The sequence below is a fragment of the Centroberyx gerrardi genome, chromosome 24 (assembly GCF_048128805.1).
Source record: "Centroberyx gerrardi isolate f3 chromosome 24, fCenGer3.hap1.cur.20231027, whole genome shotgun sequence".
Classification (NCBI taxonomy): domain Eukaryota; kingdom Metazoa; phylum Chordata; class Actinopteri; order Beryciformes; family Berycidae; genus Centroberyx; species Centroberyx gerrardi.
In genome coordinates this window covers 12,589,239-12,597,148 of record NC_136020.1, presented here as the reverse complement: position 1 = coordinate 12,597,148, position 7,910 = coordinate 12,589,239, and positions in this window count along the sequence as shown.

Sequence of the window (7,910 nt, the reverse complement as noted above, 5' to 3'; positions counted from 1 at the left end):
ATTTAACGCTAACCAAATTCCCCTCTGCTCTCTTTCCCCCTCTCTCCCTCTCTCTCACACACACACACACACACACACACTGCTTGATTTGCTGCTGTTTACACTGACTGCAGCCAGCCAGAGGTTCCTGCCCTGCGTTAAGTAGATTAGTTGAAGCGGAATGGTGGGAAATCAGAGTGGGGTTGCTAGGCAACCACCTATGAACACACCAGCATTTCCCGTCAGAGGGCCGTATGTTTGTCATACTTTGTTGGAACAATGTAAACTAGATACAGTATGTCCATAAATTGACTAGTACCAGACACTGAAGTGGGAAATGACGTTTACAGTCTAGAGAAGCACCACAATAATCTGAATGATCTTTAGGGACTCATTTATAATTTAGCCCAGGTTGGACCAGTCTAAATACAGTAGTTTTTGATCTAGACCATATATTTTATTGTGTGTATAGAGAAAAAAACAGTGAAATCAGCCTTTACTCTGTTTTCACAAATAGATAAAAAGTTTCACAAATCTGGAAAGGGTCTTAAATGATCTTTAGGGACTCATTTACAATATAGCCCAGGTTGGACCAGTCTAAGTACAGCAGTTTTTGATCTAGACCATATATTTTATTGTGTGTATAGAGAAAAAAACAGTGAAATCAGCCTTTACTCTGTTTTCACAAATAGATAAAAAGTTTCGCAAATCTGGAAAGGGTCTTAAATGATCTTTAGGGACTCATTTACAATTTAGCCCAGGTTGGACCAGTCTAAGTACAGCAGTTTTTGATCTAGACCATATATTTTATTGTGTGTATAGAGAAAAAACTGTGAAATCAGCCTTTACTCTGTTTTCACAAATAGATAAAAAGTTTCACAAATCTGGAAAGGGGTTTAAAACAATCTTTAGGCTCTCACTGACAATTTAGCCCAGGTTGGACCAGTCTAAATACAGTAGGTTTTTTATCTAGACGTAGTCTTGTGAAATCCTCTGTTTGAATTTTAATGTCAAACGAATATCAAATATCATGCTATCTTTACCACGGTAAAACACACACCAGAAACTTTGGGTCAGTGCAGAATAGTTCCTTGTTTTATTTTAGATATAGGTCATCTTTATTCAACAATTTATCCACAGCTGACCAGCCCCCATGTGCCTTGCCTACATCTCACTGCTATCATTCAACCGTTGTACGCGTTATAACCAACAGATCGTAAACACATTGTCGACCAGACTGGATTCAGACTGGATTTACTGCAAAATGACAACGGGTGAGCCTGCAGATCAGACTCGACAATAAAAAGTGGTGAAATGGTCCCCAACTTGGAGATTCCCATCCAAGTATTTTTAGATCCTTCATAAACCAAATCTGAACAAGCTGCGGTCTATTTAGCTCTTCTCAGATGGCTATCAGCATTGGACGTTCATCCTTTTATCCACATTTTCTTGAAACAAGTAATCTACAGTGCCTTATCTTGAGAAACTGTCAAGTGGCAATAACTTGAGATAAGTGAAACTGCACTGAGAACAAGAGATGTTTCACTAAATGACTGGATCAAATTGCTAGGTTTTCGCAGTGTATACAACAGCTGTTTTGCTGTTGACTCTCCTATAGTGTAATATGTGAGGGCAGTTCAGTTTACAGTGTGACATTTATGCCTGAGCCAGATGGGACCCAACTGCACCCAACAGGTTTGGGTCAAGGCAGGCTGAATTTGTCACTTTGCTCAGGATTAATTTTGGGGATTCTGGCTCACAACTAACTGCACACGTTCAAAGAGAAACTTTATTTCGATTAGGGAGACTCTGGAAACTGAAAAAATGAGTTATTGCATGAGATTTGGCGGGACCCCCGAAGCTGGCCCGTGGCTAGATACAGATGAACTTCCCGGGATAGGGAATCATGTATCCTCAGTTTGAAACTGCTGCCAATCACACTCAACTCAACTCAACTCAACTTTATTTATATAGCACTTTACACACAACACAGTTGATCCAAAGTGCTTTACAACACACACAGAGGAAAACACAACAAAAGGAGACGAACACAATAGAAGAGGAGAAAAGCTCAGAGTGATGATAAATAATAATGATAATAATAATAATAATAATAATAGTAAAGCTTAATTTTACTACCTGATTGATTTGTTTGTCAAACTTCAATCCTGAATCGAATATGACTCCCAAGATGTTTTGCATGTAGTTTAACAGAGGGGGCCAATGGGCCAAGATGAGGAGAAATAATGTTGGTCAAATGCTGTGGTCCAAATAAGATAACTTCAGTTTTATTCTCATTGAGCTGAAGAAAGTTTGCAGCCATCCAGGACTTGATGTCTTGAAGACAGTTACTGAGGTCAGTTAGTTTGGTGTAGTTATTAGGCTCTAGGGGGAGGTAGATCTGTGTATCATCCGCATAACAGTGAAAAGAAATGTTGTGTTTTTGAATAATGTGGCCTAGTGGAAGCAAATAGATGGAGAAGAGGATTGGATCAAGTATGGAACCTTGGGGGACACCACAGGACATGGGGGCAGAGGAAGAAGATGAGTCGCTAATAGAGACACTGAAAGATCTGTTAGATAAATATGAAGAAAACCAGTTTAAGGCAGAACCGGAGACCCCCACCCAATGGTTTAACCTGTGAATGAGAATGGAATGATCTACTGTATCAAAGGCTGCAGTTAGATCTAGGAGCAAGAGGACGGAGCAGTTACCTGAGTCAGCAGCTAGAAGGAGGTCATTAGTTATTCTTAGTAATGCAGATTCAGTACTGTGAAGAGCTCTGAAACCAGATTGGAATTTTTCAAAAATGCAGTTTTGAGCCAGGTGGGACAACAGTTGGTTAAAAACTACTTTTTCAAGGATTTTAGAAAGAAAGGGGAGTTTGGAGATTGGTCTGTAATTATTGAGGAGTGAAGGATCTAGATTCCGTTTTTTTAAAAGTGGCTGGATCACTGCATGTTTGAAAGATTGGGGAACATGGCTGGTTTCCAGAGAGCTATTAATAATTGAAAGAATGCTGGGGCCAATGGTGCCAATAACTTCTTTGAAGAGTTTCGTTGGAATAATGTCGAGAGAACAGGTGGAGGTCTTCATAGAGGAGATAATATGATGAAGTTCTGGTAGAGTGATGGAAGTAAGGAAATTTAGAACTGCAGTGTTCTCAGAGGAGATGGATAGGCTATTTACAGGTGGACTAATACTAGCTCTGATATCAAGTACTTTGTCTCTAAAGAAGTTTAGGAAATCCTCACATTTAGAGACAGACACTTCTAAGCAGGGGGTGGGAGTGGAGGAGGTGACAGAGTTTAACACACTAAAAAGTACCCTGGGATTATGGCAGTTTTTGTCAATATAAATCTGCAATTTATCTCACACACACACACAATCTCCCTCACACCGCAACTGATCAAAGTGCTTATCAGCCAAAAAGTCAGAGAGTACTCCTTTAAGTCTTCAAATGTTATTCAGTGATTGGAGTGACTGCAACTCAAATATGATTCTTTGGGATGGACAGGAAAAAACAAATCATGTCAACAAATCAATGTAGCATATCGACAGTATAGACGGAAGCAATAGCAGTCAATAAAAATCAATAAAGAAGAGAACAAGGAAAAATAAAACTGAAAAAAATGAACACACAATCGGCGAAACACACATCCACGTGCACTGATTTTTTTCAAGACATTTTTTCCAGTGCATCTAGCTCCGGTGGTGGACCATCGTGTTTCTCTCCCCAAAACCGCTGTCTGATTGTGGCGACGTCGGTCAGCACCGCCCCACTGGGCAGCAGCGGTGAACCTTCATCTAGCTGGATCACGTGGAGGGGCATGGTGCTATCTAAAAGACACATGCATCGAAGCTGCAAAAGGAGCGGGGGCGGGTCATGCTCTTTCTGCAGCCTCCTCAGCTCTGCCAGAGGAATGTGCCACATTAGACTCTCATCTTCTTCATCCACCTCTTTTCCTTCCCGCTCACCCTCTGTCTCTTCTTCTTCTCTTCTGTCGTCTTTTGCTGCTACACCCCCCCCTTTCGTCCCTTCCTCTACGTTTTCGACCACAGCGCCATTCTTTTCGCCATCCTTTTCGCCATCCTTTTCGCCATCCTTTGCTCCCTCCCCTCTGTTTTTGTCTTCTGTTTCAGTGTTATTGTTTGTTGTTGGCCTTCTGATGTACACCACCGGGGCCATTTTCTTTCCCCCCAGGCGTATCCACTCTGTCCCTCCTTCATAACAGTAGAACACAAAAAAACCCTGGGAAATACAGAGAAAAACATTTACATTATTTTTGTTTAGGTTTGTTGGTTGACCATACACTGTATATGGAAATGCCAGAGTGGTAATTAAATGTGTTATCACAGGTAGGCCTACTTACACAAACACCTGCTACAAATGTCATGGTCAATAATGAGAAGCAGGCAGCGATGGAGCCACAGAGGACGATCTGAAGACGGGGAAAACAACATCAGAACAACTGATATGATGCAGTGCACTGGAAGAAATTACAAGCTTACAATGCAAACATGTCAATCTTAGGTGATCTTTAATCTTACTTTTCTTAAAACAAGTGAAAAAATCTGAAAGGGGGAAGGGGGTATTGTCACTTGTTTTTTGCAATGCAATCCAACTTGTTTCAAGAATTTTCTTAAATCAAGGGATGCTGAAACAAGTGAAATGATCTGCCTTATTGTAAAAATAGTATTGCTTACCCAAAATGTCATGACCTTCCAAAATGTGGAACTGCGTTCATCCATAAGGGACAAGACTACAGGAAGACATGGCTATACACATACACACACACACACACACACACATTATTAAGGGTGTTCATCTCTTATTTGTTCTTACCAAGGATACTGCATGATATTTCAAGTCAGATTAATATAAGGGCAGTTGTATTTTACCTTTTCATAAACCAGCTGTTGGGTAGTGTTAATGTAGGACAAAGTAGTGTTGAAAACTTCGACCTAAAACAGAATAGTCAACATTGTGTCCATTCATTACATTGTATAATACACAGTTGTATATACAGTAGTGTTATAAAATGTACATTGAACATTGGCTGATTTAAAACAACTGATTTCATGTGAAAGATGTGATGACGGAAATATGTGATGAATAGTGATTTAGTTCCCAGAGTGAATTTCACAATGACTTTTTGACCAGTTTAGTTTAGTTTAGTTTCATTCTTTATAAAGCCTCCGAACAGGATGGCAGGATTCATTTTTTTAAAATAATTTTTCTGTTTCTGTTAAACTCTTTTTGTGCTCAGCGGCTCTGGCTGAAAGGCGAGCGACTCTCACACATGCGGCGCTGCCGTCTCCTCGGTCGCAGGAGCAGGAGTCTGGGATGGAGGAGGTCCAGTCTTGGAAGCCATTCATCAGGCCACAACACTTATACTGCAGGGAGCACGCACACACACACACACACACACACACACACACACACACACACCAGAAGTGGTTTACACTGAACTCTATATATGTCAAAACTTGAAATCAAACAATAACATTTTTAAAAGTAGGTGATGAATGAAAGCACCATAACCCATTTTCTTTCAAACCTATCAGACAACTTGATGTCACAAGATTACATTTTCCTTCAATTTTCCTGAATTAACAATCTAAGAGTTTAATTTCAGCGACTTGTAACTGACCTTTAAATGAATTGGACATGTCTCAAACAAGCTAAAAGCACTTGCTGTGCTTGGTAGTTTTTGCACTGGGGCACCTGTCTCACCTCAGCCTGCCATTCGTACACATTCTGGAGTAAAAAGCAGCGTGTTAGTGAACTCTTGATCTCCTTCAGAGGCAGCAGGGACAGGTAGCGCTTCTTAAACTCCTCTTGCTCCTAGAGGCAAATTGAACAAAAAAAAAGTTGAACCCAAAAACACCTGCAGTTTTTTGTCCTTGCAGAGGAAGGACTGCTGAATTCTGCCTTATTTCTACTGCTACCATTTCTCATATATTCTATTCATTATTAGATTCATTATTACTATTCGTTTTGATTTACTGCACTTGGGCTCTCACCTCAGTCTCTGCAATCCACTGGTTTGCATACTGACCCACCATAACGAAACTCAGTACTAGGATCACAAATACTAACTAAGGAGAGAGAGAGAGGAGACAGTGAAAAACCGCAAGTATTTTCCTGACTAAATACAAATATCACACACATACACACACACACACACATACCAGTTTCAGAACTGTGCTGTTCCTCACCCAGACCTCCAGCAGTCCGATGACACAGATCAGCAGAGTGGATATTGTCACTTGATACAAAACTTTGGTCTGTGCTCGCAACCTGGCTGCTTCCTACAAACACACACCATCACATCATATCAGCGCGTGCAGGACGGGACGCCAGCTCGTTTTGCCCTCTGGCTGCAGTGGCTGGAAAAATCCCCAAAACTCACCAGCCACTTCATCTGGATACAGACTCAAATAAGAGCTTCAGATGATGGTTGGTTACTTGCCAAACTTACCAGTATAAGTCACAACCAAAATTTACCAGTATTTGACTGCTGGCTGGTGGTAATTCTCCATTAACTCCTGTGGTAGAGACATTTGACATTTTTCGGTTGACACTTGCTTTTTCCACTCTTTTTCCCCAGACATGAAGGTCATAATGAAGTCAAATGAAACATGACTTAGATAACCACACACACACACACACACACACGCAATTCTGGCACCACAAATGGCATATAGACTTCCACTGTTCATAGGTCGGCACATCGCTGTCTAACCTGATAATGGAGCATCAGTAACAGTGACAGCAGATGTGCTTTTACCTCCTTGTCGCTCCCACATTCAACGCTGTAGCTCTTCAGCAGCTTTCCTGATGCTGTGAAGCCCAGCAGCACCGCGCACCCAGCCTGGACACAACACCCGCTTCATTATATATACAGTCTTAAAACACAGGAGTCATGCATCAGCAGATCTGTAGTTTGGGACAACACACATTTGGGTTAGTGTCCAATGCAGCATTATAGACACATAAAAAGTTCCTGAAACGTAAAGTAAATAGCAAGTATTTCAGGACTCCCATATTATCCCATAGGTTCCCCAATTCGTTTTCCCCAAGGGCCAAATTATGTCAAGCATGCCAAGCCAAGGGCCACAACGTCCGGAACGTCCAGTGACAGAGAGAGAGAGAGAGAGAGAGAGAGAGAGAGAGAGAGAGAGAGAGAGAGAGAGAGAGAGAGCAGCAGAGGGAGGGGGGCTGTGTGTGCCCAGCCTGCAGTGACACTGAGCTTCAGGAGAAAGCGAGGAGCATAAAACATTGTGCTTTTTTCCACGCATGAAAAAACAACAACCGAGCCCGACCCGACCCGAGCCCAAATTATTTATTTAAAAACCAAGCCCGACCAGGCCAATACCCGATATACAGTCTCGGGTCCCGTCGGGTTGCAGACCTCTAGTTCAAGTGCCAATGGGTCGGCGCGGGCCAGACATTTGGCTCTCGGACCTGGCCCGCGGGCTGCCTATTGGGGATCAATAAAGCTACCAAATACAAAACTATCTATCTATCTATCCATCTATCTATCTTGCTAGCTATCTCATCAACACTACAAAACATTTTTCTTTTGAAAGTTGCGTAAAACACAAACTAGCGTACTCACCGTAAGTATTATCAGCACCAATGTTAAAATAATTTCTGGTCTCAGATCACGCGATGAACGCCCTTTTGAACCAGACTCCAAACTAGAAGGCGTTGCGTTGTTATCCATCCCAGCAACCCTATGTCTTGTCTTGTCTTGTTAATGTTAACCCCCTGTGCTGTTTGCTGTTCCACTGCTACAGGGGGGAAAGGAAGAAGTCAGCTGAAAGTGTGCGCAAGCAAAAAGCCGTCTCGTTGTGGTCCACTCAGGAAGATGCAAGTCCACTGACGCTGTTGCGCTCCCTCTTCAGTTATAAGCGGACTCCT